Source organism: Harpegnathos saltator, unplaced genomic scaffold (genome assembly GCF_003227715.2).
Source record: "Harpegnathos saltator strain DR-91 unplaced genomic scaffold, Hsal_v8.6 scaffold684, whole genome shotgun sequence".
Classification (NCBI taxonomy): domain Eukaryota; kingdom Metazoa; phylum Arthropoda; class Insecta; order Hymenoptera; family Formicidae; genus Harpegnathos; species Harpegnathos saltator.
The window spans coordinates 183233-207924 of record NW_020230520.1 but is presented as its reverse complement, the minus strand read 5'-3'; the positions used below and the strand labels follow the sequence as shown (position 1 = coordinate 207924).

General features: G+C 51.3%; 1 protein-coding gene across 1 annotated transcript in view; it reads right to left on the bottom strand.

Moving 5' to 3' along the window:
* LOC105188468 (protein prickle) overlaps nucleotides 1-24692 on the bottom strand; it is a 145131-nt gene that overhangs the window by 65763 nt on the left and 54676 nt on the right. The gene's annotated exons all lie outside the window — the stretch shown is intronic.

Sequence of the window (24692 nt, the reverse complement as noted above, 5' to 3'; positions counted from 1 at the left end):
AATATACAAACTTGAGAAATACTTGAAGCGCGAGTGCACGTTTACGTGCACGCGGTACGTATTTTTCCGTGTCGTGCGAGTTCGCGAAAAGCGAACATTTCCAGGTACCTTGGAAAATATTCACTTTTCACGAGTCCACGAGCCTAGAGGGACGTGACTGGATCTGCACGAAGGAAGCGGAAGCGTAGAGTTGGGATGATCACAGGGAGACACACACTCGATGCACAAAGTGAACTCGCGCGCGCTTCGCGTCGGACGTCGCAGGGGACGCGGCGAACAAACACTCGAGTCGCACTGACGATTCGATGCTTCGGGCGCGCTCGCGCCGAGGAGAATCGCGATTTTTGCCGAATTTCCCCGTCGGTTTTTCGGGCCGCTAACGCGGTCGCGAGGCGAACGGGTAAGCGTCGGGCGAAACACTAGCGGCGACGGCGGGGGTTGCAGTCGTAAGGGCGCGCCCCTCGTTACGAGCCCCCCGTCCTCTGAAGCCGGCTCGCGCGCGTGTATCGCACGCGTGTTACACCCGATACGTATCCACGGAGGGTTGCCCCGACCTGCGTTGCCTGTGTTACGGCCGCAGCTCGTCCTCCCTGCCGCAGCTATGACTAATAAGAACTAGAAGACCGTGTCACACGACGGTGCGCGTCGCATGTTAAACGGTGCGGCCGCGTACGCGGCGGACGTTCCACAGGGGCGAAGGGGAAAGGCGACAGCCGAAAGTCGCCCTCCCTCTTGAAAGTCGCTTACAAATCGCGTCGCAGTTTCCCCTTGGAATTCGATTTTCCTGTTGTCCGTAATAGAATCTTTTAATAATGCCTCTGATAATAATTGCGACAAGTGAGATTATCGAGCGATGAATAGACGTGTTGGAAGTAACGAAGCTTCCTCGAATCGTGTCTCGATCTTACAGATCGGCGGGACGCAAATCGAGGCTTTGTGCACTGAGAAATCATGCAAGTCGAGAGAGATCAAAGGGGATTGGGTTTGAGCTTGAAAATTCCACTCGGCATTTACAATTTGTTGTGCAAATGGTGCGAAAGTATCGACGCTAATTTTGCAAACAGTCGTGTCCGCCCCGTCCCCGTCGTGCGCAATACGATCGACTGTCTGGAGTCGCTCGGCCGACGTCGCGACGCCTGTCGAGACACGCTATAGATTTTGCGAGCGGCTCCCGACGCTTTAGTGTTTCCCATGAGGACTCATTTCCTCGGAAACAGCGCATTGTTCCCTAAAGTTGCTCGCGACACAACATCTAGTAATACTCGTCAGCTTGTCGTTATTGCTTTACTTCACGATCGAAGATACATAACAATACGCGATATTGGACAAATCAGATTTTTGCTCCGCAACGTCAAGACAAATTGCACCTGACATCTAATTATATACGTGTCGAAAAAATTCACTTGACTTTTATCCGCGGCGCCATTTGAAAACGATTGTTTACTCCGACTGACAATGGACTTTTACAAAGTAGGACTCTTACGGAAAAATCGTGCTTGCTTTTGATCATGATTTTGTGACGAACTAAATAAATGTGCAAGAATGAAAATTTTAGATATATTTATATAACATACGAAGAATAGAAAAATTTGGTTTTTAAGCAAATACTCATATAAATGTCATATAACGTCCACTTAAATTTTAAACGCGTTTCTCTCGAAATTTTATTGTTCAACTTTTTGCAGCGATTTCTCCGAAATTGAGCTTCGTATCGATTTGACATTTTGAAGCAATAATATTTGTTCATGCGGCCCTCTCCAGGTGAACCATGAACAACTCCGCCAAGATATTTCGTTTCGAGATATTAATTTTTTTATTGTAAAAGAACTGAAGAATTTGAATTTTTCCTAATAATAGCTGCCATTTTGTTAATTTTGTCCGATTATTTTTTCCAGCGATTCACCGGATAATGATAAGCCTCCTCAAGATTTCGAGCTAAAATTGGCTCTGATCGGACCACCGAGAGCCGAGATATCACTGCAAAAATGATAACTTGAACAAAAAAAGGAGAGTATATTTCAGCTATGTATATCGTATATTTGTACGAGTATTTGTTAATAAACAAAATTTTTCTACCCTTCATACGTTGTATAACTATACCTAAAATTTTCATTCTTGCACATTTATTCAGTTCGTCAAACAAAATATTCACAAAAACAAGCACGATTTTTCAGCAATCTGACCCTCCAGTCCCCTTGAACGCGCAGAACAATCCACGCGAAGAGTTCGGAATTGTATCGCTTCACGCGGTGGACATTTTGAGCATCTTCTTCAAGCTTTTTGTTCCTTTTATTTTTTAAATTTAAATAAGTATAATTTTTGAAGAATTTTTAAATAAGTCTCACCTCTGCTCCCCTTTGGCATGATTTCAGCGCCCGATAAAGTAACATTATTATTGTCATGTCGTTATACCTGACTCGACTAAGAGAGAAATACCGAAGGTGAGCGCGCGAAAACATCGCCTCTCGCCCGACAATGCGCAGAACAATTACACGTTAACGAACGCACCGAAGCTCGGCCCTCCCCGAGACATAAATCTGTCTCCGTTTAATTCTTACGAGGCTCGAGCACGACAGAGCAAAGCGCGGGGACACGCGCGGTATCGCAATCGGCGTTGCAGTAACCTCAGCAACATCGGCCGCGACCCCAACCCGCCTGCCTTCACCCTTTATCCCTATCCACGCGGCGCTTAGATGGGCCATCTCGTTCGCCTCCCTAGTGTTTCTCTTCTCTCTCTCTCTCTCTCTCCCTCCCTCCATCGCGCGCGCGCGCGCGTGCGACACCGCGCGCACGCCGCGTTTTTATCGCGCACCATATGCGCGCGAGTCACCCTATATATTCCCGTAACCCCCCGGAACGGTTAGTACATCAAATTTTCTCCCGTAGGAGGACCCCATGTGTCGCGGGCGCGTCGCCGTTCGCGGCTGCACGTAAACGCGAATCGAAATTCGCGCCGCGTCGTCCCACGGCGCCCGGTAATGATCCTCCGGTGGAAAAAAAAAGGGAGGAACGTCGGGGGAGGCCGCCGTTCGATTCCGCCGAGATTGCCTCCGGTTCCGCGGCGACGACGAGGGCACGTCGCCGCGGAACGCCGCAGCCGGCGACAATTGCGACAATTTGCATTTTCAAGGAATCTCCGCGAGAGATCCGGGTCCAACTCGCGCCTACATCGCGCATGCGTCGCACACTCGCGGGATTTTCCAGAAGAAAGTCGACTTTCGACTGTCCGGGAAGACGCGATTTATCCTCGCAGGCAATTTATCCCGTCTCCCGTCTTTCGTCGAGCGACGAACGGACACGTACGCGATGCTACTGCAGTTTTATTTGTTTCCACTTGCAAACAATAATTTATACTCGACAACTCATCGAACAAATAAATTCACTCGCGGTCGCGTCGGACGGTAAAACCAAGAGCCGCTAAATTGATTTTCGCAAGTTGCACCTTCCGTTAACATGGAACATCAACATTTCGACTCGGCTACGGCGTGCCGTAATCGCGAGAGCTTCTTCAGCGACGCCGTCACGCGACGCTTTGATTTAATTCATTAACGCCGCGCCGACACGGCGCGGGGAAGGGAAGCTCCGCGCAATAATTATGATCCATACGGTCTCCGGTTCGCTCTCCTCAGGCTCTCCTCGGTCCTCCGCGAGTACTCAGGCCCGGCTACAGGAAATTCGCATTTTACGGCAATTACACGCATTATTACGCCGCATTGCCGCGCCGTGTAATTCCTCCGCCCTATAATCCGCCGTAAACATCCCAAAGTCCGAGCTCTCCCCTCGCGGTGTAACGCCGACGTCGGCGTTGTCCGCCTTCCCCTCCCCCTCTCTGCTTTTTCTCTCTTTTGGTCAAACATCACAAGTGTCAGCGAAACGTCCGGACGCAATGAATCGCGCGCAAAACGGATGACACGCGCGCGCGCGAGGACAATGCGATAAGCGTGAAAAAGCGTGATATGGAAGCGACGGGAGCGTCGATTTGCAGATGGTCGCTGCAGGTACATCTATCTCTCGTTTCTCTCTCTCTCTCTCTCTCTCTCTCTCTCTCTCTCTCTCTCTCTCTCTGTGTGTCTCACCGACACCGACACCAACACTACACCTCTTCCTCCTCTGTCCTCGCGTTTAGCCGGGGTTGGCAGCTGCGACGAGGGTGAGGAGGAGAGGAGCGAACTAGACAGATCGATGGCTATTCCGTTCGGGACGCGACCGCTTCGAGAAGGCTCCGGCAGCCTCGGCGCGGCAATGAAAGGACACGGGGGAGAAAACGAAGAGTGACACAGGTGGGCGGGCAAGGAAGGAATCATCGCGTCTCCGATATTCACCGAGCAAGCGAACGGCTCGCGCGTGCGGTAAACAGTCGCGAAGGAAATTTCGCGTCGTGTTGCGAATTTATGCGGCACCGCGGGGGAGCGGTGCCCGGGTAATTTCAAAAGAGTCAGACACGGGGAAGAAAGAGAGCTCTTTCCTCCTGCTCTCTCTCTCTCTCTCTCTCTCTCTCTCTCTCTCTCTCGCTCGCTGAAAATGATGGCTTGGCAGAGAAATGAAGGCGACATGAAGAATCGAAAGAAAGGACGCCTATCGGCGGGCGATGAGGAGCGCGTAATAAACGATGGCAACAGGGGGTCAAAGAAAACAGTCCGCAGGTCGCGGGGACGAGATAGGGACCGGACTTGTGGAAAATGAGGTAACGAGAAGAGGAAATTCGCCGGGGCGAAGGGTCGAGGGAGGAGGAAGAGGAGGACAACGAGAGAGCCGACGTGGGGTCGAGCGAAAGGGCGGAGGGCTGGAAGAAAAATCACGTCAAATATTTGTTCCCGCGCGCGCACGAACCCGGGTCGCCGAGAGAGAGAGAGAGAGAGAGAGAGAGAGAGAGATGGGGGGGGAGCGGGAAATCAAGAGAAACTCGGCCGGTGACAGCGAAAGAATTTTATTCCGAGACGAACACGCGGGGGACGATCCACCGCTCGCCCAATCTTATGATTTCGTATTTGCCGTGACGCCCTTCGTCCCGGCGGTACGCCGAAGAGAGCGTCTCCTCGATACCCACAGGTCGAAGACTTCATGGACTCGCACACGTCTTCACACGTCCGCACGAGACACGTCATCAACATTCGCCGAGTCGAGTATCGTCAGTGTCGCGCATCGCGATTTCTCGCCTCGATCTCAATTACAAATTTTCAATTTTCCGTATATACGATCGGATGAGAATTCGTATCGTACAACGCGAGGTAACCTTAAAAGTTTCGATATCCTTCTGGATTTTCTGCTCGACACCTTCGCTATCGAAATCACGAGTGCGTACATACACGACGGCGGTAATCTCTCCTCCGGTGTCCGCGTAAATAAGCGAAGCGTTTTCTATCACGCAGAAGCGCTTACTACGTAATCTGTGAGGAGGATTCTCCAGACGAACCGCGCAAGATCCGTGACGCATCGACCTCGTGTCCTTACACAAAGTGTTCAATCGCACTCAACACCGGCGTTCGTCAGCCACGTCACACGCGCGTGCGACAGCGGCAATTTCTCCTGCCATATCCGCGTAAGCAAATGTGAAGTCTGGTTCATGCGATTACATAAAAACAAATGCGATACCATCTGTGGGGAGAATCCTCCAAGGACGATGGATCCTTCCGGGGCGTTATCGTGTTAGCTAGCTAGTCCTCTATTGTACGATTTTTCATCTCGGCGAGACTCGCGAGGGAGCTGGACGAACATCAGGAGCACGAGCAAGTTTCCGCGCGAGGGAAAGAATACGCGTCGAATTTGTGCCAAGTGGACAAATTATAAACAACACTCAACGAGCACCGAATGAATTATAATGAAGTAAACAGCCGCGAAAGAGGCGACTTTGTCAAATGGAGAAGCGAGCAACTTAGCGAGTTCTCTCATGACTTCTCACTCGCGGAGAATGTCCTGAGGCGTCCTGGCAGGCTGCGGAAGAGCTGCTCTCTTTTTCTCTCCTCCCCTCCCTCTCTCTCTCTCTCTCTCTCTCTCTCTCTCTCTCTCTCTCTCACCCGACATATCGCGGTGGCGCGTTTCTATTTTCGAACGACGTCGCGCGCCGCAAACACCATTCGTCCCGACGGATATTTTTAAGATTTCCGTTCCCTGCGACGAGCGCGCGCGCACACACACGTAAACATACGCGATTCCCACCGGGGAGGAGAGGAATCTCCTTGTGCGGTAGAGCCGCGAGTCGCCGTCGTCGTCGTCGTCGTCGTCGGGACGCAATATTTTCAGAACGGCCGTCGCCTCTCGAGACTTCCTTTCATCGTCGTGACTTACGGCGTATCCCGACGCGCGCCGGGCCGGAGAAACGGGCGATTCCTCTTATTCAGTTTTTACGGCCAGGTTATGTGGGCTTTAATTGAACCGTAGCGTATCCTGCATGCGAGCGCGAGCGCGAGCGCGGCTGCTTCGCGGCGAACTCGCGGCCGCGAGCTCGTTATTACGCTTGCATATTAATCCTCCTCGTCGCCGCTACGTATGTGTGTGTGTGTGTGTGGGGAGGCTGGCCGCAGGTAATATCCACCGGTGGCACCGCGGGCGTGACTCTCGGTGCCGATCGCAGATTCAATCTCTAAGTCGCGGCGCGAAGAAGCGAGCTTTTTGCCGAACAAACGAACGCGGCGCGATAATTCAGCTTCTCGTTAAAGCGTTCGATCGCCTCGATATTAACCGCGGAGCTGATTGATAATAATGATATTGATAACGCGGGATGAATTATCGGCCGGCAAACCGGGCGGCGATCTCGTCCATTTGAATTCGCGACCGACTGCCAGCAGCTTAATTAACGATGAGCCTCGCTATTACGCGCTGCGGCTAAATGAAAATTTCGTATCGCTCCATCTGCGTGCTCGCGCATTGAACACGGCCGCCACACGTCACAGGCGCGTTTTGCGGCATGAGTGAAAAAAAAAAAAAAGCACGTGATCTTCTGGATCTTTTGGACAAGGGCAAGAAGCAAGAAAACTTTCGCTCTTTCTCTCTCTCTCTCTCTCTCTCTCTCTTTCTTCGCTCGCGTTACCGCTCGCGATCGTTAATTCTCCGAATAATTAAGTTCTCGTAAAGAGGCTCGCGGGGAAGACGGGGAGATGACGGACGTCCTCGTTCTCGCATTTTTATTCAATTACAGCCGCGAAGAAGCTGCGCGCGGCGCTTGGCCGCGTCCGGCCGCGGATAGATCGTATCGCCGCGTAATATTTCGCGCTCTCTCGTCCTCTCTCGTCCTCTCTCGTCCTCGGCCGAGAGACTTCGTAAAAACGGCAACAAAGTCCCACTCATCGTCGCCGCGCTTTACGATTCCGCATGAAAACAAAACAGCGTTAAATCAAGCTTTATCTGAGACGACAAGCGAGCACCGGGGCGAACGCCCGCGGGGCCATAAATTCGTGCCTCGCTTCTCCGCGCGTAAAAACGCAAATGAAATCGCTCGAGCCCGAGTATTCACGCTCTCTCTCTCTCTCCCCCCCTCCCCCACCGTCTCTCGATAAGTCTCCTCGCGCGGTCGCGCGATAATCGCCGAAGCGCTTCCTGAGCGAGTGGCCACCCCCTTCGCCGAGGGTGACGTGCGTGCACGTCAACGCGTAGCCCGACTTTTATTGTTAACCCTTTGGATACTACTTAGCGCTCGCACCTAGCGCTACAAGGACACGTTTTATTCTACATCGCAAATTTTAAATAAACATTTAATGTAAATGTTGCCAAATGAATGTCGCCAAACGCCGCCGTTTCTCGTCATTTCCGTCTGCGAAATATTCCCTCTCGAGTCCCCTCGTTGTATTTAACTCCCTCCCGCGTCACGTCCTTTACACGTCTTTTGCAGCTACTTGCACTCGATACATTTTCCTCTTATTCTCGAAGTCTCATGTATGCGCAACGTCAAGCCGCGGATGACGGACGTGCTGAAAAGGAAACCGGGCTTCTCTCACGGACAACCTGTTCAAGTCCACGGCGATAGATACGCGCGCCGTCCGCGGCTGTAAACTTTCGCATGCGGCCGTAACTCTCCTGAGGAGCGTGGCGAGGCGGGATATCGCGTCGTCGCGAGATAAATCGATGCGTTATCGAAGCGGCTCAATTTCGCCGCGGCGCGGCGCGGTGCGGTCAGGTGCGCCCACTCGTATCCGCTCGCTCGCGGCACTAAAAACAGTTAAAATCTAAATCGCGCCTTGCTACGCGCCGCGGTGTTAAATAACCCTTTATCTCGCGCGCGCTCAAGCAATGGCTGCCGACACGCGTCACACCGGCGCATAAAGCACGAGTCAAAGTTCGAGACCGTGTGTGTGCGTGTGTTTATTAACCCTTTCGAAACAGACGCACTATATATAGTGCCGTCGGGGGTATCCGGTCTTTCCGAGAAACCCGCCGCCGCCGCCGCCGCCGCCGCCGTCTCGCTTTCGAGCGACGCGACGTGCGATAATGAGCGACGAGAGATACTCTCTTATCCTCGCGCGCGATCGCGTCCTCGCGCGGAACGGTGATTAATGTCGATGTGCGGTGAGAAATTATGCAAATTCAGATCACAGCCGTTTCACTCGCTCGGTGAATACTAGCTGCTCTCAAGTGAGAATTATCGAGAGCTGCGAGAGAGCGCATCTATTTCCAATCGCGGCGTCCGCGTCGCGTGTCGAGAGATTGTCCGTCGCGAAGCGGCGAGCGCGATTCCGCATGTGCGTTTTCAACGGTACTTCTATATCGGGCGCGCGCTAATTCTAATGCGGAATCGCTTTCGATCGCTCACAAAGGCGCGACTGTAATCAGGAGTGACTTCACTCGCGCGGGCCTCGCGCTCACCGTTTGACGTAATCCAATTAAGAATGCTCCCGATACGTCAAGACCCATAAGCCGGATCCCTCCTCGCTATCCGGCCGCGTTCTCTGGTAAAGAAAAAAAAAAGGAAAAGTCTCGGTCTGAATTTCTAAGACGCCTGTCGACTCTTCCGAGACTCGCCCGCCTCCCTCGCGTTCTCCGCGTCGAGCGCGGAATCGTGTTTGTAAATCTTTTACGCCTTTGTGACGCGCGTCACTTTCATGCGCATCTCTCATTTATTATTTCGCTCTAACGCGAGAGCTTTCAACGAGAGAAAATACCGAGAGAGAGAGAGAGAGAGAGAGAGAGAGAGAGATTCCCTTATAGTTTCCCTTAGATTCCTCATTTGCAAAATACAAAATTACCGTAAGGGGGAGTAACTGTTAAGATAACAGCAAATGAAGAATAATAAAGGAAACAGATGTAAGTAATAAAGAAATATCGATGTGTGTCGAAGAATACGTAACGGATATAACAAAGAAGCGTGTAATTATTATTATCATATCCGTTTTCCGCGAACGTTGCGTGCTATCGCTACGTTGAAAGAGAAGACGCGGAGATTCGCGATATCGCCCTGTTTTCATTTCGCGAATGCCGCGCATTTCCGGCGTATCTTTCGCTGCGACGCAAGTCGAGGCTTACTTCCTCGACTTCGCCGAGTTTAGAGCTAAGCGTTCCTGCAGGCCGCGCGAGGCATCCTAATAAAGCCGAAAGGTGATCCGGGCCGACGCACGGCACCGAACGTCTCGCTGACGAGGTATATTCGCCGTTGAGGGAATTAGCGGCTCGACGGCGGACGAGGGGCTGCAGCTAATGGGGTCTGACGTTGACGAATCTCCAGGTTACCAAGTCGTCAACCGCGACCTCTCGCTGCCAGGAAAGTTCGCATCGGCCGCGCTCGCGCCTGCCAGCTTATCGGGATAATCCGTACCACTAATTTTCGCACACAAACAGATACACACACACACACACACACTAAACGAGGTGACTCGGAAGTTGAAGTTCTGATTAACCCGCTCGGGCGGTAAGCCCTTTCGACGCTCTCATTTCGTTCGAAAATTTCGACGTATAGTCGAAAGGACATCGCTCGATCTTCGTTTCACGAAGATAACGCGACCTCCCGCCGGCCTCGATCAATCGACGAAATTCGGATCGAACAGACGCGCGTCCGAGTTGCGGCTCAAGCGGAGAGCTCGAAAGGACGTCGTCCTGCCGAGGACGGCTGCCACGATGGCTGCCGCGATTCACGGGGCCGGAGACAAACTGTCCGGCCGGTTGCGTCCGCGGGAGACAAATTCCAGCCGGGCTCCCGAAAAGAGGGATCCTTATCGGCGACCTCATCTGGAGGTAGCCTCGTTCGACTCGCCGCGAGCCGGAGATCTCCGCCCGGGCCCGGAGCTTTTATCTCCCTCTCTCTCTCTCTCTCTCTCTCTCTCTCTCTCTCCGCCGCGGGCTTACCCGAAAGGGATTACTTTCCCATTAGGATCTTGTCTTTCGGGGACAAATAGTCGAAATCTGAGCCCGCTGCTACCGGCGGAACGGCCGGTATTTTTTCCTTCCTTATCTGTGCTTCGACAAGACACGCGCGGGGCCATTCCCTTCATGGGTCTTAATCTGGAATCTGCTGCCACTCGGCATGCATTGAACGTTCCTCCCACCTCAATCGGCCAGTACGATTAGTTTGTCGCGCGGGAACGTTTCTCTCGCAAACAACCGAAACCGAGCCGAAACTCTCGTACGGTAAAAGCCGTGTTGTCGTGTTGATTATTTCAATCATCCTGATGACCTTTCAGAGATGTCCACGTCAGCACTGAGAAATACCTCAGGTACCGAACATTTCTTCGGCACACAGAGTCAAAATTGTTATTTCGCGCGAGGATACCTTTACAGAATCGTTTATATTTTATATTTTATTCAATCCGTAAAACTAAACGATACAAGTATCCACTCAGTGTCGTGTGCTTTCAGATCCATTTCCCCGAAATTTGGAAAAAAACAAAATGCTGCGCGGCTGTCAACTTCAATGTGACGCTTCGACGAGTAAGAAAGAAGAGAAAAACATCATCAACGACTACATCGAGTCCGCTCGGCTTAGTAGCCGGGAGTAGTAAAACGCCCTGTGCGTGTTTACGCGCGGATCCGCGATCTTGTTATTCCGGCGAGTGAACAAGTAGTAGTTGCGTTAAACAAAAATTTTCGCCCCACGGTCGGCGGCGCGCGCTACCTTTAATCTCATCGCGGCGAAAGTGGATGCGAGCCTAATTAAAACTCCTAACAGCCGATGCACTCGAAAGGGCTCATCGCGAGATAACGTGCTTCTTCGAGCAGATGCATCCCGGTTACGTTTAAAAGAGAGTAGCGACGAGCGAGCGCACCGGCTGCTAATTGACGCTTCACCGAAGGCCCGCCGCTCCGGCTGAATTTTCTCTTCGAGTCGCCCGGCTTTCCCTCCTTCTTCGGCGAGCGAGTTCTCTCCGCCGCGCGCTTTTGCGAGACTCGCAAACTGCGAGTCTCGCGATAACCCCTTCGTCTCGGAATAATTCACGCCGAATCACTGCAGCAAACAATCATCGAGTCGGCTAACGAAAGTACGCTGGTAGGTCAAGCTCGAGAGAGGAAATTCAGCGCAGTTAAGCGCTCTCGAGTCAATTTGTTCATCTCGATCGGAGATCGAGAGAACGACTGCGCTTCGCTCTCTCACCACCATCGGGAAACCTGAGAATATAACATGCAGAATTACCTCTTTCACAGCATGTGGATGTCGTCGACTGCGACGTGCGAAATGGAGCACTCGTAAACTTCACATCCGATCGGCGAGTCGGTCACTTCCGTCATCGAGTCCGTCACGCGATCGCGCATCGCTCAAGTTGCAGGAGGCACACATTCGCGACCGAGTCCTTCAGGACGGTGAGATCGTGTAGTTCTGGACGGAATCTTGCACTTTTCGCTTTTTGCTCATCCTAATCGCGCGTGAGTCGTCCGAGAGAGCAATCGCGCGGTTGCGTGTGTGAAAAGTCAATTCACCAGGCTCACAGCGTCGATTAATTATTAATGTCTCGAATTGGGCTGCCGCGTTATTGGCATCTCACTCAAAGAGGTTACACGCACATGCTCCGCGCGCGCACTGACTCTGCTTCGTGAAGAACAACGAGAATAATACATCGCGTGCACGCGCCAACGCCGGAAGCCGTCTACGATTTCGACTAAACTCCCGCGTCTTCGCCATCGGCTCTCCGGGTGAAACAAAATTGGCGCTTTCCGAGAGAGCGAGATCGCCGAGCCGAGAGTTCACGCGAACTCGCTGCTCGCGGGGGTGGGAATGTCGCGGCGCTGCCCAGGTCGAAATCCACTGGCGAGCCGGCCAGGCGAGTCGCGGAAACGTCAACCGCCGGGGAGCGACGCGAAAGGAGTGAAACGCAGCACCGGTATGCCGCGACTGTACGCGGCGGCGGCACGCGTCTACGAGCGGGCGCGAAGCATTCCGACGGTGAGAGTCGCGCACGAAATCCGCGGCTCGGGCGCGCTCGGCTCCGGCCGCCGCCGCTCGGCCGCCGAGCACGTGGTCGAGCACGCTGCGTGTAGCTGTCACTCGCTTCTCCATATCCATGCGCGCGCGCGCGCACCTGTCGTCGCGGGCTCACGGGTTCTCTCTGTTTTTGTCCACGCGCCGGTCGCGAGGTCGTCGCGGACAGCGATGTGATTTTTGGAGAGATGACACCGCGATGAAGAAGCCACGAACGGCGAGCGAGCGGAGTCGGCAATCGATCAAGTCTTTTATGGAGAATGTTTGCGTTGGAGAAACTACTCTCGCGACCCCACCCCGTGACACCCCCCGCGGGGGGTGCCTATCGCGCGCGCGCGCGCGCGCGTGCCGCGCTGCACTTGACGAAAGTGCTCCGGGACATTGGAATCGTATATCGAACTCGTGGCGCGACAGACGGCTCGCTCTTTCAGATTAGCTCGGCGCATACATCAATGTCAATGGACACGAGCGTGCCGGGGCTAACGACGTAATCCTCAGACGGATTGTCGCGCGCGGCTGTTATTCGTTCGGAGTAACGGACTTGATACTCGAGAGGAGTGATAAATTGTGTAAAAATGCGAGCGCGCGAGCGAGGATCGATTTTATCGCGCGGCGGAATTCGTTGAGACTCGCGCGCGCGCGGATGTCGCCGACAATGCGAGATGAAACATCATCTTGATCGTGTGGTGTTCTGAGGCGAATTATGAGCGATACGTGTTTTGCAATTTCGAAAGAGGTCGAGCCCGTCTTTTTCATTAAACGCGCATGCTTCGATGGCAAACGAAGCGGATAGAGTCGTTCCTCGATTATTCAAGACAGACGTTACGGCTAATAACGACTATTGAACGTTATACGAAGGATAAGAGGGTAGTTTGGCTTATGGATATCAGAGGCGTTTGCGGGAGTCCCCCCGGCATTAGTATTCGCCGCGGATACACGCTCGCCTGATGAGCTCAGCCTGTCGTATCGTCCCTTGCTCGAACAACGACGAAGATACCCGCGTCTTCCCGAGACGCGACGCACGTTGAAATAAGGAGGGTCCGTAAAAAATTCTCGCCTGATCGATCGACGTTGGAAAGATGTACACGGGGAACGGGACAAGCTCGAGTTCCTCAGCCGGGAGAGGATGTCTCGCGGCAGTGCCGAAGCATTTCGTCTGATCCTAATTCGACAAATCGTAGCTTTCCGATTGTATCGCGGCAACGCTGTGAAGCAAGCGATGTATTTGCTCGCCGAATTTCTTTCTGTAAAATTGCCCCCGGAAAAGCGAGATGCTGTCGATCGCGTTGCACGAATTTTTCAGTGATTTTCCGTTCAGCTCCGCAAAATAAATTCATTCTGAATCGAATCGAGCGAATCGACTCGATTCGATTGCGTCGGGAGTCGTACGGTAGGAAAATTCCTGGGAAATTTCGCATCGGATTTTTCCAATCCGACGCCTTTGTCTCCTCGACAGTCTCCTCGAAACAGACGCGTTGGTGTTATTCCCCGTTTAAGTCACTCGCGACGCAATCGAATCGAGTCGATTCGCTCGACGATTCAGAATGAATTTATTTTGCGGAGCTGAACAAAATCACTGAAAAATTCGAGCAACGCGATCGACAACATCTCGCTTTTCCGAGGGAAATTTTACAGAAAGAAATTCGGCGAGCATTTCCTTCTGATTAGAACGGACGGTTCCCGTTACCGGTCACGTTACGTCGTTACCTGCACGAGCGTCCGTACTTCCGCTGCAACTTACCCCCTCCCCATCGCTTATCTCAAACGAGCAACCATTCGGTAAATAATAGGCCTGGGTAATTGCGGTCGGCGGGTTTAAACAGAAGCCCAAACCATTCGCGTTTACGGACCGCACGCTTGGATTTTTACGTCACGGCCATATACCGTTCCCACGTCTCGGCTCCGGAGGCCGGTTCCGGATGAAACCTCGGGATCGCGGGGGTGGAAAATTCCCCGCGGCGGAGCTGCAGTCCGCGACTGCAAGTCCAAGTCGGGGGAACGACACGCGCGACAATGAAAACGCCGTAAAAAAGCCGGTCCGTCGCGTCGGCGGGGTTGGACTCAGGCTTGAAAATCGGAAACAGGCGGAGCGGCGGGGCAAGGCCGAGGGAGAGGGTGACCCCGCTCTCGCAAGACGAGACGCGACGGATCGGCCGAGCTTTGCATAAATTTCCGCGCGCTGCCCGGCGGTGCGCAAATCTAGAGTTTATCTCGCGGAGAGCTCCTCCCCGATGAGCGATTCCCATGTAAACGACATCCGGTATACTGCCCTTTGGCGACCGCTCGTAAAAGCGAGGGAGGCACCTGCTGCGAGTCCTCTCTCCCTTTTTCCCCCGCCCCTTCGTCGCTCGTCCCGCTCTGTCGAGGCTCCCGGGGGGGGCCACCTCTTTCTCGATTTCCGGCTCCGACTTCGCCGGCCGGACTTCGCGGCGCCGCGCCGCGCCGCGCCGACATCGCTTCTGCGTGAGCGAAGGCCGATTCTGCGGGATCGAATCCGGCGTGGACGTGGGCGCCGTACACGACCGCAAATTCTATTTGCCCTCGATGGAGAGTGCACGCCGCGCCGCCCGTCGTCTGCGACGAGAACGGCCGCGCTCCCGCGAGCACGGCGATCGCGCGTGTCGCCGAGTGCGACGCGTTGCCGCACGTGCGGGGACTCCGGTCGATGCCCGCCGCCCTGCCCTGGTCTCACGCCGGGGAGAAGATCGGCGCGTACGTGCCCGCACTCGTGGCGTCCATCCCTCGGAATCGGAGGAGCGCTTCGGTCCCGGGTGGAGCAGCCTTCTCGGCGTCGATCGACAGCCGTCGATTACAGCCGAGTCGCCGAACGCGGCCGAACGCCGCTCGATTTTTCTCATCTTGTTATTAATACATTGGGAAAAAAGATTCGGTATCTCTAACAAAACTGTTGAGTTGAGGCAGTTTTTAATAGCAACCAAATATCTTGTTTTATAAAAACCAAATATTTAGTTGTCCCAACTAGATATATTCTTCTGCTTTGTTCTTAATTATTTTATCGATAAAAATTACATAATTACGAAATATTATTTTACATAAACTAAAATAATGCCCAATGGATACTATTTTGTCTTTCTGTGGACTAAAATTTAGATTTTATATATTAGGAAAGAATTATAGTATTTTTAACAAAATTCATATAGTTAAAGCTCTTTGGTTGCTGTAACAAAAGTATTACGTTATATGAACAAACCGTAATCGAGCGAGATATTCGTTTACAGGAACTAAGCAGTTTCGTCGGGCATATTTTAACCAAATTATTTTGTTGTTGCAACAAAATTTTGGTTCGCGCAGCAATACATTTTTCCTAGTGTAGAGTAATTTATAGAGTAATTACTAATAGAGAGTGATTTGAAATAGGATTTTGTTTCTTAGCGATAACGATTGCGCGATAATCCCTCGCCAGACGAAGCAGCGCGTGAAAAGAAATTAATAAGTTAAGGAAAGCTTTGATCATTCGGAACTCTAATTGTATTTTTTCCCAGGGGAATATTTCAATTGATTTGCGATATTTTCTCGCAGAAGACTCAAGTACCGTTCGTGTATGTGACATGATTATTTGTATTTCAATTTACTCGTAATGTTTCTGCAGAAGCGCCACTAGCGACGCGATAATTTGGAGCTAGTTGAAGAACAACTGCACAGAATTATTCAAACTGTCATCGGTATGGTCAGAATAAATATGGACCCGTATTAGTATATTACTTTATCGAGGAAAACGTGTGCAATTGGGATACTCACTAATTAGCGCACTCACTAATTCCGCTCAAGTGCTTCCGCTCCCTTCGCCGACACGGCAAGTAGCTGCCGCACCGAAGAGGCTAAACACAACTTCCGCGCAGGAAATCTGTTATTCGTCCGAGGCTCGCTCCGTGCGCATTCTTCCCTATCTAAATTTCTCGACTATACTTTGCGGGAGGATCCGTCGTTAATTTACAACACGACCGATCGGGGACCCGCCGTCGTTAATAGCCCGGCTCGTTAACGAGGGCCGCGCGCGCAGTTATGACGGGAGGAGGGCCGAGGGACGAGATCCTAGGAGCGATTCGGGGGCTACGGGCGTCCGGATCGAGGTTTCTCTCCGCTCGATGAGAGAGCATCACGATGATTCGATGAGGCGAAATTACGACGCGGAGTTTACGAGCCACGTAAGCGCCGCGGCCGGGTAAATTTATATGAATCCATCGGCGGTCCAGCGAGAGAAACGCCGTGAAAACGAGCCGCTCGCTGCTCCAATCCTCCGCGCGCGATTTGTTCGGCAAACAAAACGCATATCTCGGAAGTAGTGTTACAATTAGCCTCATGTTTGGATTATTTTCTAAGTACGACAGAGGTAAGGTGCGAACTCGACGTTACTCGACGTGGTCGGAGGAGCGCAAGAATAATCGACAGCGAGTCCATCTCCTCTTCACACGCGCTTTTTCCCCCGACTTTCGGGATTATCGCGTCACATTGGATTTGTGCGCGTCGGGAAGAGCTCAGCAGGACGGGAGCGATATCGCGCGATATTTCACCAAGTCTGATTCCTTTTTGGCATTACGACGAACGATTATTACGACGTCTGTAACATGTTTGATCTTGCGTTCGGCTCTCACCAGCCCTTGTAACTATATTTCGTTTCATTATATATATCGTATATCGCTTCTCGACGATAACCAGCGCCCAATATGATAAAAACAGGAGGCCGCTGCCGATCGGCGGCGCGCATCCTTCGCGGAGAGATAAAAATTGAGTTACGGCTCGTAACGCGGCCGATGCACTCTCTCTCTCTCTCTCTCTCTCTCTCTCTCTCTCTCTCTCTCTCTCTCTCAAATCACCTCTCGTCCCTCACGGCGTATTAATTGTCGCTTACGACGTCATGATCGCGCGAACACGTCCGCGCGCGATCGTCTTAACGAGTCGCGCAATTAACGACGGCGGAGACTTTGTACTCTCTATATTTCTCGGCAGCGAAATTTCACTCTGGGAGCAGCAAGAATGGCAGCCGAGCCTCGCTGGAATTCCAGTGATTCTTCATTCGTGTAGAGGTGTATTCTTTGTACGGCAGCTTCACAAGGCGCAGAGAGAGAGAGAGAGAGAGAGAAAGAGAGAGAGATTCACTTGAACCGATTGGGAAACATCCGCTCGTACGGGCTCCGCTCTAAGTTCGAGCGAAACGTTCACTCTGGCGACTCCGAGCGCGGCGAATTCTCACGTTTTCCGTCTTTTTCAAAGCGCCAAATAGGCCACTCGATGTTCTACATCAATCAAGTCCCTCCATTAGTCCCCCGGGATTTGCAGACGTTGCAGGCGATCGAGGTGGGGCCCAATCTTCGACTCAACTCGCACTCGACACGCGACGACGACGACGACGACGACGACGACGACGCCGCCAGTTACGCATTCCCCGCGAGATGAATTACGATAATCGCGCCGGTGAAATACCGGGGCTCGCGAGGTGACACCGAAGCCTGAACCTGAACACTCTCGATTATATCTTCCATGCTCGCCCGACGCGACGCGACGCAACGCGGAAGATCGATCGAGCGCACTCTTATTACCGTTATGCGTAGTCTCGCATATATAAAGTTATATATAAAGTAAGCCGGTCGCAGGTGTTTGCTACCACATATCGCATAACCGGTGTATCTAATGTCTCCTTACCTATCCCATAAGTCAGAGAGAAGAAGGGGGAGCAGCGTCTGGCTGTAGGTGTAAATTTTTTACGGCCGAGCGCGAAAATGAAGACGACTCCTCCCGCGCGGTTTGTCCGTAAAACGGCCGGTATAACTAAACGGTCTTTATTAACAAGCCGATTCTACCGGGTGGCTCGAAAGTCCGGACCCGGCGGGGAGGCGATTCTCGCGCGCGATGGACTCGAGAGGGCCTCGAGACGGCGGGAGGCAATCTCGACGACGACGACGACGACGACGGCGCGGCTTTCTATCGGCGCGGCAAGGGTTAAGGACAGCAGCGCGAATACTCGCGCGTGATTCATCAGCGCGGATTTGTCCGTCCGTCCGCGCGCGCGCGCGCGCGCGCGCGCACGTCATCGAAGAAGCACGTCGCGCGAAGATTACGCGCGCGCGCCCCGCGGCCTCGGACGTTACGCGTCCTCGTTAGGGAACGGGCGTCATTTCTCGCTGGGCGAGGAGAAGCTGCCATCGCCGTAATCGCGCGTCCCCTTAACGACGAAGCGCGTTTTTAACGCGTGGCGCAGAATTGCAGAGGCGCTCGCACTTTTGCGCAGCGTCACTTCACGAAATAGTCGCCGCGGCGCGACGCGCCGGCAGCGTGACAAACGAGAAAACGAGCCGCGGCTTCCGCCACTCGCCCCGATCCACTTCCGCCGAGAGGGTGCACTGAGAAGAGAAATTTAGTATTCTCTAACAAAACTGTTTAGTTGAGGCATTTTTTAATAGCAACCAAATATCTTGTTTTGTATAACAAAATATATTTGGTTGTCACAACTAAACTTTGTTCTCTGAACCGAATGATTTTGTTCTCAGACTTCATATATAAAAATTAAGCATTTTAGTGATTCCATAAAAATTACATAATAACGAAATATTATTTTACATAAACTAAAATCATACCCAGTGGATACTGTTTCGTCTTTCTGTGCGCTAAAATTTAGATTTTATATATTAAGAGAAAATAATAATATTTTTAACAAAATTCATTTAGTTAAAGCTTTTTGGTTGCTGTAACAAAAGTATTACGTTATACGAACAAACCGTAATCAAACAAGATATTTGTTTGCAGGAACTAAACAGTTTTGTCGGGCATATTTTTACCAAATTATTTTGTTGTCACAACAAAATTTTGTTTCACGCAACAATACATTTTTCCTAGTGCGAGAACGAGGTTTCTTCACGTTGTCGCCGATGACGTCCGAGTAGCGCTTAGAAAATTTCTCGAATCTCCGATACGGATCCTGTCCGATTTCCCGAAATCTAGGCAGATTCTAATCAGGAATATAATGTACTCTAAATGCGCGGCTCTAAACCCAAAATTTCTCCAGTGTTTCGTTTTACGTTAGGATCTTATTCTTTTTTTTTTATTGTACCGCCATTACTGACTGAAAGCGCGAATCTTATTTTAATACTGCTGGAGGCTAGCGAAAGTCCGTCGATGATCGTCGATGATTTCCCATCAGAAGATGAGTCATTTCATAGACATGGAATCAGATAATTACTCGAAAGGTGGCAAAAGGTGCTGACAGGCGGCGGATGCTTTGATTGACACAGACATGTACACTGTTCTCTTACTACACGGAGAAAAATAATTTGCTTGAATTTCTACATGATCTTAGGAACTTTTTAAGCACCCAGATACTACCTCGACCTCGACAATCAAGAAATAATAATGAGTAAAAAATTACGAAAGTATGTTAGAAAAATCAATCATCTGTAACCGTGTTTGACATTAATTGCATACTCGGTTAACCGGGCAGTAAAAGTTGACGCTTCTGGTTGAATTAACGTGACAACGAACTCGAACGCACTTTCGTCGAAGGAAACTTCCAACCGAATTTGATCGAAGGAGAGCAGAGATCCTTCGTGTCCTTTCATCGGCTTCGTCGACTGTCATTAATTCGACCGACCTTCCTTCTCGGCGTATCAGCGTGGAAGAAATATACTTGGGAAACGGATTTTCGCGAGTCCCCGATAATCTCGCGAGTCCTGGGGCTCGAGCTCCCAGGACGACGGTTCGCCCTGAGAATTCAGGCGATTCCACCGCATGACACTCGATTCTCGTATATCGTTTAAAGAGTTGCGGGGAGGTTCGCGCGCGGCAATCGCGGCGCCGCGATACAACGCACGAGAATCAAATGTCACGATGGAATTTGAACGAACGCACGGCGATCCCTCCCCCCCCCCTCTCCATCTCGCCCTGAATGAACCGTCCCGAAATAAGAGCCGCGGGATCGATTCCGCGAGGCACGCCGTCGCGGAGATGACGAAGAGACGCCGGCGAATTCGCGGCGCATCGACGTCGCGTCTCCGGCCGAATCCGACGAATCGTTACTCGCGTTCGCAGGGTGGGAACATTTCACCCTTGTTTTTCCATTTCTCTCTCTCTCTCTCTCTCCCTCCCCTTCTCCCTGTGATTTTTCGTTTTCTTTATTCGCTCGGCGACAGGCGCGTTTCTTTCGGCGGAGAATCATCGATTGCCGTGCTGCTCGCCGGGCGCTTATTTACGCGCCGCTTTTTATTGCGCGGCCGCTAAATGGAACTCCTCGATAAAAATGCAAACGCCGGCAATTATAAGTTGTCCGATATCGGCGGCCGAGGGCCGGCAAAGGGCCCGGGTCGCGCGCGAATCCCGAGGGCCTCCTCGAAAGAGGATCATCGCGTTGTCTCGTAAATTCGTGCTCGAAACTGCGGTAGGTACATTCGGCGGGGCCCGCTCGCCCCCTCCTCCCTCCTTCCTTTTTTCTTTCATCCTTTCTTCCTCTCTTTTTTTCTCGTCGCTGCAGCGACGATCGCGAAAAACGCATCGCCGCGAATAGTCGGTATATATCATCGCGCCGCGGATAACGCAAGCGGCCGAGCGATAACTTCACGTTCGCGCATCACGACGCGTAACAAGCCGCCGCCATGCTGATCCGTTCCCGGATCTCAAATTCCTGCGCTGCGGTAACGCGAGCGCGATTCTTTACGGCGTGCTTTGCGCATGAATAATTAATAAAGACCGTCGTAACAAGATTTCGCGAGGGCGTCTTTGGAGCAACGCACACGGCGGGAATCGTGCGCGCGCGCGTTTCTATTATTTCACGAATTCGCACCCGGTTTCTCATCAGCGAGAGAATCTTGCCCCCCCCCCCACCCACGCCCCTCCCGTCATTCCGCGAGTGGCGACGTCGAGCGACGTCAAGCGGTGATTGACGTTTCGAGCAAATTCTATCATTTGTAAATTTCTTTTAATTAAATCTATTTTATTTTATTTTACTTAAAATTATGTTAAGATAGAGATTCGTTTGAGTTTTAGCGCGTAAGCGCACATAAAATTAACACAGTTGAATTTCAATGACCGACATGTCGGTACATTCGCAAGCTTTAAAAATACTCACAAATATGTGAGTTCCGTGTAAAAAGGCCGATTACGGCTTGAGATTTGAGGAGAATCGAGCTACGCGAGCGGCGTATTAGAACTCGTTTCCACTCATCTGCGTCCTTCGGGCTTAATTCGCAAATCCACCGTCGACTGCCATCATCGAGCGATACACGACTTGGAGCGTATAAGCGCGATCGTTGTGAAGAGACACGACGGCGTCTGAGCTCGTCAAGGCCAAAATTTCGCGCTCGCCTCGTTGGAGAGAAAACGCGATGGGAGAGCTGAGCGAGCTGCTTGACTTCCGTCGTTCTATTGACTTCCCATATTCGCGACGTGAAGCTCGGCCTTGATACGAAGAGAGCGGGGCTATAGAAAGCGAGCGCGAGGGAATAAAGAAAACAAGCGACTTTCGCCCCCTCGATACTTGGCGTGACGCATCAGTATTCCGAAGCCGTGCCGGCCGTTCGTCTCGCGAGACAAGAATTCAAACCATTCCGATCGAATTTTCCGCCGGTTCACGCGGAGCGAGAATTTACGATGACTCGCCCTTCCCCGAAAAGCCTGTCTGAGAGAGAGAGAGAGAGAGAGAGAGCCTCTCCTTTCCGAGCCGCCCGCCGCTTAATTGCCATCGAAACAATAAGGAGTCGCGGAAACTTTCCTGGCCGATGTTCAATTTGGCACATCGGGGACGATCGCGGTTTCGCCGGATCGTGGGGAAACTTGGCGCGAATCAAATTTAATTGCGTAGTAAATCTAGGCCGCGCCGTCGACACTCGTCGACGTGTTAGACAATGAAGCGTCGCAATTGAATGGCGCTGAAAATGGCGTCGAAGAGTCCTTCGAATCTCGGGAAAATTTCAACTTGGGATATCGTCAGAGTGTAATCAAGCTCCCGAGGTGTCTCAGTATCCCAACGTAACGCCTTTTGTAAGCTTTGTAAGCTTTCGTAAGCATAATACATAATATAATATATAAGTTCGCTTTTAGAGGTGGGCGAGAGAGAAGAGTGGAACTCATGATCCTCGAATCTCTGATAAATTCGTAAAATCGAAAGATCGAGAAATCACAGCGCGAGGAACGGCGGAAGAAGACCCGTCGTCCTCGATCCTCGAGTCTTCCCGTCGAGCGCAGCTCGACTCAAGCCGGCGCGATTCTCTCTTGACGAGTGCTAAAAAGCGCGCTCGCACAGCCGGCGCGCGTCTTTACGCCGTTAGCGCGACCGGTCGATTACCCGTCGCGGACGTTAAACGTCGATGATAAATCCGTCCGTCCATTTGCGCGTTTGCTTATCTATCCATCAGCGCGACTGTCTTTTCTCGCCCCCTCTGCCTCTGCGCGACCCTCCGCTATATTACTTTTAATTGAATTCCCGCGATGAAATTTCATCCCCGACGCTCTCTCGCTGTATTAAGTCGAGAGACCATTTCACAGCCATCCTATCTCCCGCCTCGATCTCCGTCCGTCCACCCGCGTCTCTCTTTTCGCGTCTGTGTCAGTCAGCCAGCCAGCCAGCCAGCCAGCCGACCGACGAGAGCCGACTTGGCTTCTCAGACAATCGCGCCTACGTGTGCTCGCAGCGAAAGCCTTTCCGAACAAAACAAAAGTCGCGGGGACTCGTGAAGTCACGGCGAAGAGGAGTAGTTTCCGAAACGGATTGCAATAACAACAGCCGGAAGCGCGTCTACGTGCGCGAGACGCCGCTATGCAAATGGAACAACACACCCCGACGATTGTTCGCGCTTTCCAACGGCGTCACGCGCGACGCGACGCCCCGGGTTCAAGTCTTCGCCCTGTTTTCCTCAACCGAACCGATCGACATGTACGGGGAATCGATGCGGAGGTTTCATTTATATAGAAACGCTTGTGAGGCTTCTGAAGAGGACTTTTGCCGGCAAGGATCAAACAGAATAAACATGGGATACGCGATGTGGGCCGCAGAGTGTTAAATTGGTGTTAGATGTTGAGGTCAAAAGTGGGCTCAAAATTTCGGCAAATATATGGAAAAGAGTACACCTCATCGATTTTTTGTCACTTTGAAATATGTTATAAAGGATGACTTTTCCTAATACAATTATACGGGGGGGTCGCTTATAGTTTCCGAGATATTTGATTTTAAAGTTTTGGAATTTTGATTATCCTGGAATTAAATTCCAGATATCATTAACTGACGTTATTTACAGTATAATCCAAACAGTTAATCCAAACACAGTGTATACATAGAAATATAGGAAACAGTATATATAAGCGGGAGAGGTGCTTCGCCTCTCCCCCGCACCCCCTCCCCCCCCCAAAAAATCCTAACCTAACTTAACTTATTGCATCTTTACATATTGTTGGGCGATGTTGAAAAGATCTCCTTAAAAGCCGCAACACCTAATTATATGCAGATATTATAATAAGTTAAGTTAAGTTGAGCCGATAGATCTTAAGGCGATAGATCTTAAGAGAACTTTTTTCAACAATGTCCAAAATTATATAAAGATGCAATAAGTTAGGTTAGGTTAGGATTTGTTTGGGGAGGAGCGGAGCCCCTCTCCCGCTTATATGTACTGTTTCCTATATTTAAAGTGAATGAAAACTGCTTGTCTGCTTCAAATATACTTCAACGTACAATTATAAAACTTAAAAGTCAAATATCTCAGAAACTATAAGCGACCCCCATATAATTGTATTAGGAAAAGTCACTCAGAATTTCATCCTTTGTAACATATTTCAAAATGAAAAAAATCGGTGAGGTGTACCCTTTTTTTCTATATATTTACCAAAATTTCGACTCGGACAGAGGTTTCATTTATACAGAAACCAATTCGGTGCTATTCGGCTACCTCCAAGTGGCAGACAATGCACAATTCACCGCTTGTAAGTTCCGAAGGGCGCTTTTCAGCAAAGTTGTAGATTAAACAGCTTTGAATTAGACCTCAGGATATTAAATTAGGGTTAAGTGGAATACTGAGGGCGAAAGTAGGATCAGAATTTTGACTCGCGCTCGCGTCGCGGTTGCGCGCGAATATGACGCATACGGATGCGCAAGCGAGCTCGCGCGATTATATCGAATCACGCTCCAACGATTTAGCCCCCTCCCCCTCTCTCGATGCTCTTCGCGCGCGTGTAATTCGATTGTTTCCGTTTTAATCTGATTGCTCGCGCGTTACGCGGGGCTTTTACTTCAATTCGATCGGAGGCTCAAGTTACATCTGAAACGATGCTAAAGCCGTATCTGGAGTCGTTGATGACATAAAAATCTGAGAGACTCTGATCTAATCTTCGCGTGGATTTACCGAAATAATTGAAGGTGCTGTAA